The sequence below is a fragment of the Dama dama genome, chromosome 26 (assembly GCF_033118175.1).
Source record: "Dama dama isolate Ldn47 chromosome 26, ASM3311817v1, whole genome shotgun sequence".
NCBI lineage: Eukaryota > Metazoa > Chordata > Mammalia > Artiodactyla > Cervidae > Dama > Dama dama.
Genome location: NC_083706.1, coordinates 41,531,015 through 41,540,686, shown reverse-complemented (window position 1 = coordinate 41,540,686; position 9,672 = coordinate 41,531,015). Strand labels below are relative to the sequence as shown.

Below are 9,672 nucleotides of genomic sequence, written 5' to 3'. Positions count from 1 at the left end.
TGAGGAGAGCTGATATTTGTTGAGCATCTCTTGGGCACCGAGAGAAAGCGAACGTCTCGTCCGACTCTCTGCAACCCCGTGGACTATACAGTCCACAGAATTCTCCAGGCCAGAATACTGGAGTGGGTATTCTTTCCCTTCTCCTGGATCTTCGCAACCCAGGGATCGAACCCAGGTGTCCTGCATTGCAGGCGGATTCTTCACCAGCTGAGCCACAAGGGAAGCCCCAGAACACTGGAATGGGTAGCCTATCACTTCTCCAGCGGATCTTCCCGACCCAGGTATTGAACCAGGATCTCCTGCATTGCAGGCGGATTCTCTACCAGCTGAGCTGTCAGGGAAGCCCGCTCTTGGGCACCCAGGGCTTGGCAAATGTGACCTCGCTTTTTCCTCACTCCTTGGTGAGAGTGGTCCTGCTTCTCTCCCTGAGCGACTGAGGAAGAAACTGAGGTGAAGCGAGGCTGCCCACTCACCCAGCTCAGCAGTCAGAAAGGAGTCATGAGGGGACGGTGGGCAGCTCCGACAGTGGCTTGAGTTTTGTTTCACCTCCGGGCTTCGCACCTCTGACACATGACACTCAATACAGTAGGAAGTGGAGTCAGCGCTGCAGATGAGTGCAGAGGAGCGTCCGCAGAGAGTGAAGTTGGGGGTAGTTCAGGGAGAAATCTCTCTGGACACCCCGGAAGCTCTGGGTGAGCCCAGCGGAGCAGCCACGACAGCCCAGGCGGCAGCCGGGCCGCACGCCCGGCTCGCCTGGCTGATGGCGCCGTCTGGCATGGGCTTGGGGTGTGCACGTCCTCTTGGTCCAGGGTGAGGGTGAGGGAGAGAGCAGCGGCTGCCAGGCAAAACCCTCAGCTCCTGGGGCACACGTGGCTCATACCAGGCTGAGTGTTGCTTCCTGTTGGTGTTTTGAAGCTGAGGCAATCCCCCCAGTGACTCACACCACCTTACTTGCCCTCTCCTGTTGGCTTCTTCAAAGCTGAGGCGACCTGGATCTGGTCAAGATTAGCCCAGTCCCCAGGCTCTCCTGATCCGTGACCACACCCCAGCCTCTCCTTATTAGGAGCTCAGCTGAGCTGAGAGACACCCAAGTTAACACCCTTATGTGAGAACACAGGCCGGAGTCTGAACCCAGAGGAAGTGCGGCTCTCATTCACTTTCCCCAGTGCGATGGCCTGCGTGGAGCCCGCCTCCCTGTTCAGGGAGCCCAGGGCAAAAGGCTCCAGCAGCTTTAAGGACCCTGAGTTGGGGGTAGGGGAGGAACTCAGTGTAGAGAGACCTGGGCCTGAGTCCGGGTGGGGACAGGGGTCTTCAATCTTTCTCCATTCTCTTCTCTTATGGAGGCCTTAGCAGAGGTACCACAAGGGAACCTTGGCCCAGGGCCTCAGAAAACGAGACTAGGAAGGAAGAAAGTGCGAGGAGTGTGAACATCTCTCAGGCCCGGGCCCTGAGAGAGACTGCAGTGCCCAGCTGTCAGCAGTCTGGGGTGAGGAGGGCAGCTCTCCACGTGAGGCCGGCCAGAAAGGTCACACAGGTTTTCAGACCAGTGTTGGAGTCTTCACCTCTCTGTGGAGAGGGTTGACTCTTGTTTTCCCATCGCCTCTCTGTTCATTGGCTTGCACCTTCTTTCTCTTCCATTCCATCAGGAGTTAATTCCAGTCCCTGCCAAAAGTTTTGGGGAGTTCTGGTAAAGTGTCAGTACACAATCTTCTACCCTTTCTCAGGCCCTGAAGAGCAGGGCAAACTATTGGGCAACTCACACCAGGAAGAGGGGTCTTCCAGCTTTAGGCAATGTCCCAGGTCCACATTTTCAGATCCTTGTTGTTGGCTCTCAGAGCTGCCCCCATCCTTCCCTACCCTACCAGCCCAGTTCAGCGGCAAACACCCACGTCATCATCACCTGGGCATGGCCTCTCTCTGCAGCTGCTCCTGCTGTAAACCAGTTGGTACTCAGAGCAGAAATCAGGTGCAGGAGGGGTCAGGGTTGAGGTCTGCTGCTGGGAGTGTAGGACCAGTGATGAGCCAGAATTGTGCACCCTTAACTGTTTTGTGTGTGTTAAAATACATATAGCAGAATCTACCATCTGAGCTAATTTTTTGTTAATAAATTAATTTATTTTTGGCTATGCTGGGTCTTGGTTGCTGCACACCGGCTTTCTCTAGAACATTTGTTGCAGTGCATGGGCTACGGGCTTCTCATTGAAGTGGCTTCTTTTGTTGTGGAGAACAGGCTCTAGGCACACAGGCTTCAGTAGTTGCCAGGTGAGGGCTCTAAAGCATGCCAGCTTCAGGAGTTGTGGCATGCAGGCTCAATAGTTGTTGGCGCATGGGCTTAGTTGCTCTGCAGCACATGGACTCTTCCTGGACCGGGGACTGAACCCATATCCCCTGCATTTGCAGCTGGCCTCTTATCCACTGTTCCAACAGGGAAATCCCATCTTAGCTATTAAATATTTTTAAGTGTACAGTCCAGTGATATTAAATGCATTCACATTGTTGTGTAATCATCACCACCATCTTCCTCCATAGATCTTATCACTGCAAAACTGTAACTCTGTACCCATCAAACATTAACTCCCCATTTCACCTTCTCCTTGACCCAAGAAAACCACCATTCTACTTTCTGTCCTGTGATTTTGTCTAGTCTAAGAATCTTGTATATGTGGAATAACACAATATTTGTCTTTTTGTGACGGTCTTATTTCACTTAGCAGATTGTCCTCAGTTCAGTTCAGTCACTCAGTCGTGTCCATCTCTTTATGACCCCATGAACTGCAGCACGCCAGGCCTCCCTGTCCATCACCAACTCCTGGAGTCCACCCAAACCCATGTCCATCAAGTCAGTGATGCCATCCAACCATCTCATCCTCTGTTGTCCTCTTCTCCTCCTGCCCTCAATCTTTCCCAGCATCACGGTCTTTCCAAATGAGTCAGCTCTTTGTATCAGGTCGCCAAAGTATTGGAGTTTCAGCTTCAACATCAGTCCTTCCAATGAACACCCAGGATTGATCTCCTTTAGGATAGACTGGTTGGATCTCCTTGCAGTCCAAGGGACTCTCAAGAGTCTTCTCCAACACCACAGTTCAAAAGCATCAATTCTTCTGTGCTCAGCTTTCTTTATGGTCCAACTCTTAAATCCATACATGACTACTGGAAAAACCATAGCTTTGACTAGACGGACCTTTGTTGGCAAAGTAATGTCTCTGCTTTTTATTTATTTATTTATTTATTTGTTTCTGCTTTTTAATATGCTGTCTAGGTTGGCCATAGCTTTTCTTCCAAGAAGCAAGAGTCTTTTAATTTCATGGGTGCAGTCACCATCTGCAGTGATTTTGGAGTCCAGAAAAATGAAGTCTCTCACTGTTTCCATTGTTTCCCCATCTATTTGCCATGAAGTGATGGGACCAGATGCCATGATCTTATTTTTCTGAATGCTGAGTTTTAAGACAGCCTTTTCACTCTCCTCTTTCACTTTCATCAAGAGGCTCTTTAGTTCTTCTTCACTTTCTGCCATCAGGGTGGTGTCATTGGCATATCCGAGGTTATTGTTATTTCTCCTGGCAATCTTGATTCCAGCTTGTGCTTCACTGAGCCCAGCATTTTGCATGATGTAATCTGCATAGAAGTTAAATAAGCAGGGTGACCATATACAGTCTTGACGTACTCCTTTCCCAATTTGGAACCAGTCTGTTTTTCCATGTCTCATTGTTTTTTCTTGACCTACATACAGATTTCTCAGGAGGCAAGTCAAGTGGCCTGGTGTTCCCGTCTCTTTAAAAATTTCCCACAGTTTATTGTGATCCACACAGTCAAAGGCTTTGGCATAGTCAGTGAAGCAGAAGTAGATGTTTTTCTGGAATTCTCTTCCTTCTTCTATGATCCAGCAGATGTTGGCAATTTAATCTCTGGCTCCTCTGCCTTTTCTAAATCCAGTTTGAACATTTGGGAATTCATGGTTCATGTACCATTGAAGCCTGGCTTGGAGAAATTTGAGCATTACTTTGCTAGTGTGTGAAATGAGTGCGACTGTGTGATAGTTTGAACATTCTTTCGCATTGCCTTTCTTTGGGCTTGGAATGAAAACTGACCTTTTCCAGTCCTGTGGCCATGGCTGAGTTTTCCAAACTTGCTGGCATGTTGAGTTCAGTACTTTGACAACAACTCCAATAATTTGGCCACCTGATGTGAAGAACTGACTCGTTTGAAAAGACCCGGATGCTGGGAAAGATTGAAGGCAGGAGGAGAAGTGGATGATCGAGGATGAGATGGTTGAATGGCATCACCGACTCAATGGACCTGAGTTTGAGTAAACTCTGGGAGTTGGTGATGGACAGGGAGGCCTGGCGTGCTGCGGTCCATGGGGATGCAAAGAGCCAGACACGACTGTGCAACTGAACTGAACTGAACTGACTTTGACAATATCATCTTTTAGATTTGAAATAGCTCTTCTGGAATTCCATCACCTCCACTAGCTTTGTTTGTAGCGATGCTTCCTAAGGCCCGCTTGACTTCACATTCCTGGATGTCTGGCTCTAGGTAAGTGATCACACCATCGTGGTAATCTGGGTCATGAAGATCTTTTTTGTATAGTTCTTCTGTGTATTCTTGCCACTTCTTAATATCTCATGCTTCTGTTAGGTCCATACTGTTTCTGTACTTTATTGTGCCCATCTTTACATGAAATATTTCCTTGGTATCTCTAATTTTCTTGAAGAGATCTCTAATCTTTCCCATTCTATTGTTTTCCCTATTTCTTTGCTTATGAAGCAAAGAAATTTTCTTTGCTTATTTTCTTACTTACGAAGGCTTTCTTATCTCTCCTTGCTAATTTTTGGAACTCTGCATTCAGATGGATATATCTTTTCTTTTCTTCTTTACCTTTCATTTCTTTTCTCAGCTATTTGTAAGGCTTCCTCAGGCAACCATTTTGCCTTTTTGGATTTCTTCTTCTTGGGGATGGTTTTGATCCCTGCCTCCTATACAGTGTCATGAACCTCCGTCCATAGCTCTTCAGGCACTCTGTCTATCAGATCTAATCCCTTGAATCTATTTGTCACTTCCACTGTAGGATCGTAAGGGATTTGGTTTAGGTCATACCTGAATGATCTAGTAGTTTTTCCTACTTTCTTCAGTTTCAGTCTGAATTTTGCAGTAAGAAGTTCATGATCTGAACCACAGTCAGCTCCTGGTGTTGTTTTTGCTGACTGTATAGAGCTTCTCCATCTTCAGCTGCAAAGAATATAATGAATCTGATTTTGGTATTGACCATCTGGTGATGACCATGTGTAAAGTTGTCTCTTGTGTATGTTAATTACTAAGTCCCATTCAACTCTTTTGTGATTGCAGGGACTGTAGTCTGCCAGGCTCCTCTGTCCATGGGATTTTCCAGGCAAGAATACTGGAGTGGGTTGCCATTTCTTTCTTCAGGGTATCTTCCCAACCCAGGGCTTGAACTGGTGTCTCCTGCACTGGCAGATGGGTCCTTTACCACTGAGTCACCTTGGAAACTCCAAGGTAAAAAGGTACAAAATTCTAAAAGAAGAAAAATTCCAAAGAATACAGTCACTGCTCATATTAAAGATAGAATAATATAGCTATCTATAAAAATCCTGACTCTACATTTATAGAATAACTTGGGAATAAATCCATGATTTGCTGCTGGGAACTCAAATACTTAGCAGTTTGCTATGTTACATTATAGCTTTCTCCAGCAGTCTCCAAAGTGCCTTCCAAATCAATGACAGGACAGTTTTGCTGGACCTGGATCTGGGGCGGCAGGAATTCCTCGACACATTTGTTGAACTGACTGTTCCAAGTCTGGCTCTTGTAGGCTTGGGGATACCAGCTCTGACTCTTTCTGGGGTGGTTGCTTCAAGACCAACTGTTCCAGCTCTGGCTGCTCCCAGGTGGGATATCCTAGGTCAGTTCACTCTGTATAGGCAGGTTTCTGGAAGAGGTCACCAAGCAGTCCTGTGCCAGGAATAGAAACCCAGGAATTCTGTGGTTGTTGAGCCCTGAGTCACAGAGTTGCTGTTCCTCGGTCAGTTGTTTTTCTGGTTCTGGAACCAGGGCCTCACCTGTTTGTAGCTAAGTTTCAGGATATTGGAAAGTTCTTGCATCTGCTGGAGACTGATTCCTGCCTCTGAAGTCTGTCGTTGAGCACAGACATCTGGGTCTGAGTGAACATGGTTCTGATCTTCTGTTTCTTACCTAGGTCTGTCTCTTCCTTCTTCGCTGCACTCTTCTCTGCAAGTTTGGGCAATAGTTTTACTCTGGGGCTTGTGGAAGAATCAGGACTGTCCAGTCTCCTTGTTGAGGGTCCCAGCAGATGATCCTTGCAAGGACCCCTGGTTTCCTTCAGGCCCAGAAATTTCAGAAATTGGTGAAGAGTCCCTGGAATTGGATGCTTTGGGACCAAGCAGGCTGGGTCCACACTCATGTTGTGGAGTCGAAGCAGAGAGGGAAAAAAACCTGTGAGCTGGATGGTAGGAAGAGTCCAGGCTTAAGAACCTAGGTAGAAGAGCTTAGAGAAAGGTGAAGATCTCCAGGTGTAAAAGAATTAAGAAGATGGAATGAATGGAATCAACTGTCAGATAACAGGAGCAAACCAGCCCAATCTAGAGAAAGGAAAAAAAATGTCTTGATTCTTAAATGAGGTCATACTCTCCAGCAGGCAGGGATCCCTCCCTTGCTTGCCCTCCTGTCTTTGCCCAGAGTACCTGCTGCCCTCCCAATGACTGTGACCAAGTTGAAGTCAGGTGAGAGAGGCTTGCTGAGATGACCTTGTGGAGTCTATGACTCCACCATAAAGTGGTTGGTGGAGGTGTGTGATACTGTTGAAAAAGGAATAGAAGATAAAAATCCTCATCTTTACCTCTATTCTGAGCAGATGTTGTTCCCAGATGCTGTTGTCTTCAGTTTAATAAAAATATTTTGTTGTTGTTTAGCCACTAAGTGGTGTCTGACTCTTTGTGACCCCAAGGACTACAGTCTGCCAGGTTCCTCTGTCCATGAGATTTCCCAGCAAGAATACTGCAGTGGGTTGACATTTCCTTCTCCAGGGGATCTTCCTGACCCAGGGATCGAACCAGTGTCTCATACACATGTCTCCTGCATTGTAGGCGGATTCTTTACTGCTGAACCACTGATAAAAGTACTGCTGTTGTTTAGTCTCTCAGTCGTGTCTGACTCTTTGTGACCCCATGGGCTGCAGCGAGGCCTCCCTGCCCCTCACCATCTCCTGAAGTTTGCCCAAGTTCATGTCCATTGCATCGATGGTGCCATCCAGCCATCTCATCCTCTGATGTCTTCTTCTGCTGCTGCCATCCATCTTTCCCAGCATCAGGTATTAATAAAAATATTAGTTCTTTGCAAATGTACTGCTCCTCTACCACAAGCAGCCACTATTTTCTGACTAGAAACTGAGGGAGGGAAAGCAGTTCAGCCGCTGGGCCTGGAGGAGGCATCAGTAGGTGAAGGCTGGTGACCCCAGCTGGCACCTGTCCCCAGGCAGCTATTCTTGTGTGGCATTTCCGAGCTAAAAGAAAAAAAAATTGACAGGAAATGACAGGGGTTGTCAGTTTCTCCCCTGTCCCTGCCCTTCTTTGATTCCCTTACAACCTCCCTCCCCTTCCCCCATCCTCACTGGTGTCTCCATTTAACCCCTGATGTGCTGTAGACACATCCACATGGATGGCTGAGGACTTCCCCAGGGAACATGCCGATGCCAGTACAGTAACCCTAACATATTGGGGAGGGGGGTCAGCCGTGTGAAGAGGAGAGTGCCAAGTGACCTGAGACAAAAAACACACGATCCTGTCTGATCCTGTCTGAGTTCTGCAGTTAACATCCCAGCTGAAAAAACAAAAACCATCTGGTGAGAAGTAAACATTATGATAGGATCAGTTGTAGGGTGGCCTCTGGTCAAGATGAAGTCCTTGTATGGGGCCTGGGAGCATACCAGGAGTAGAAGAGTCTGGAAGTAGAGAATTCCTGGATTCAATGCTGTGGGTGGGGTGGAGTGTTTTCCAGGAAACTGGATCGGGCTCCTGAGCTCTGTTGCCCCTGAAACTGCTTCTGCTGCTGCTGGAAATTCAGGACACATGTGACCGTGGGTGTCTAAGGGTGGGGCCGGTGTGGGGTGGGTGTCGCTGTGCAGGTTCCTCGCTTCCTGCCTGAGCTGCTGGACAGACCCGGGGGAGAGCTGGGAAAATCTGAGATGGGGGGGTAAGAGGAAAGGCGGGAAGGTGAGGAGGAAGGTGAAGGGAGAAGAGAGGACGAGGCAGCGATTAGGGGACAGTGAGGGCGACCCAGCCTGGAGAGGGGCACGGCAGAGTGGTAGAGGGTTCGCGCCCCGCCCCGCCTCTTCCTTCTGCTTCTCTCCACCTCCCATCTTTGCCCTACACTGCTCATCCCTTGGGGCCAACCCCGCTCCACACACAAAAACCAATTGCATTGGTGTCCCCACTCCCACCTGTTGCACCCCTAGTAGTCCCTCCCCTTGAGCTTTGTAGGGAGGAGGGGATTGAAGGGAATACAATTGCTCAGAGGCTCCAGGCTGATTGGAAACTTAAGGAGGGATGAAGTTCAGCCCCTGGGCCTGGGGCAGGAGTGAGCAGGTGAAGGCTGGTGACCCCAGCTGACACCTGTCCCCAGGCAGCTACTCTTGTGTGGCATTTCCAAGCTAAAAGAAAAAAAGATTGAAAGGGAGTGACACGGGGGTGTCAGTTTCTTTACTATCCCCGCCCATTTTGGCTCCCTTACAACTTCAGTTAAGGCCCAGGCCAGGAATAAGCCTGTTAATTTATTCCAAAGTCCAGGCCAAGGAAAGGCCAGCCAGAGGAAGTCGGTCGTTATGGCAACCACTCGAACAACAGCCATCACCCGCCTTGGCTCCATACTCCCCATTCATGTTTCTTCTAACAGCCCCCGCAGTCACAGACACAAGCCCCCTCATACTCCACCCTGACTCTCCAGCTCCACACACTCATACACCCCTCATACACTCCATGCTTCTCACTTATATCCTTCCACCCTTGTGCACACCAGCCCTTGAGAAATTGTCCGTGCAGGTCTCCGCACACCCTCTCCTCACTTTGCACACCCCACCCCCCACCACACACTTTCTTTCACACACAAGTGTCTGCTTGCCTGCCCTCCACACTCTCCACTCTCTGCCAAGACACACGGGGCTCCCCTCCCACAGGGACCCTGGCTTCCTCACACTGTCTGTACACACTGCTTCACACAAAGTTCTGTCAGGCGAGTGTATGCTCCTCAGTTCTCTGTCTCGTCACAACAAAGATTTGGAGTGACAGACATTAAAGCCCCCTCAGCGTGTTACAGCTCTCGGGTCTTGGACAGACCGTATTATAGCTCTCAGATCTTGAATGGACTGTGTTATGGCGCTTAGATAAATCAGTGTTACAGCTCCATGTTACAGCTCTATTTTATTTAGAAGATAACAGGAAGATCCATCTTCGAGGTGTGAGGGCATGTTGACCCAAAGACACAAAGAGAAGAGCGCCCCAGCGCGCGGGAGAGAGAGAGCTAGCTATGGCTCCTCTTTTTATGTGTTTTTCTCTCCCTGGGCCTGTCCTATGTAAATTGGGCCAGCCAGGAGTGCTGTTTGTTTTACCTGAGGTTCTCACTCTGGTCCTTGCACCTTCCTTT

General features: G+C 48.6%; 1 pseudogene; it reads right to left on the bottom strand.

Annotated features, from left to right (window-relative positions):
* Nucleotides 1-598: 598 nt before the first annotated feature.
* On the bottom strand, nt 599-9,435 carry LOC133047179 (homeobox protein NANOG-like; annotated as a pseudogene).
* Between the last annotated feature and the right edge of the window lie 237 nt (nt 9,436-9,672).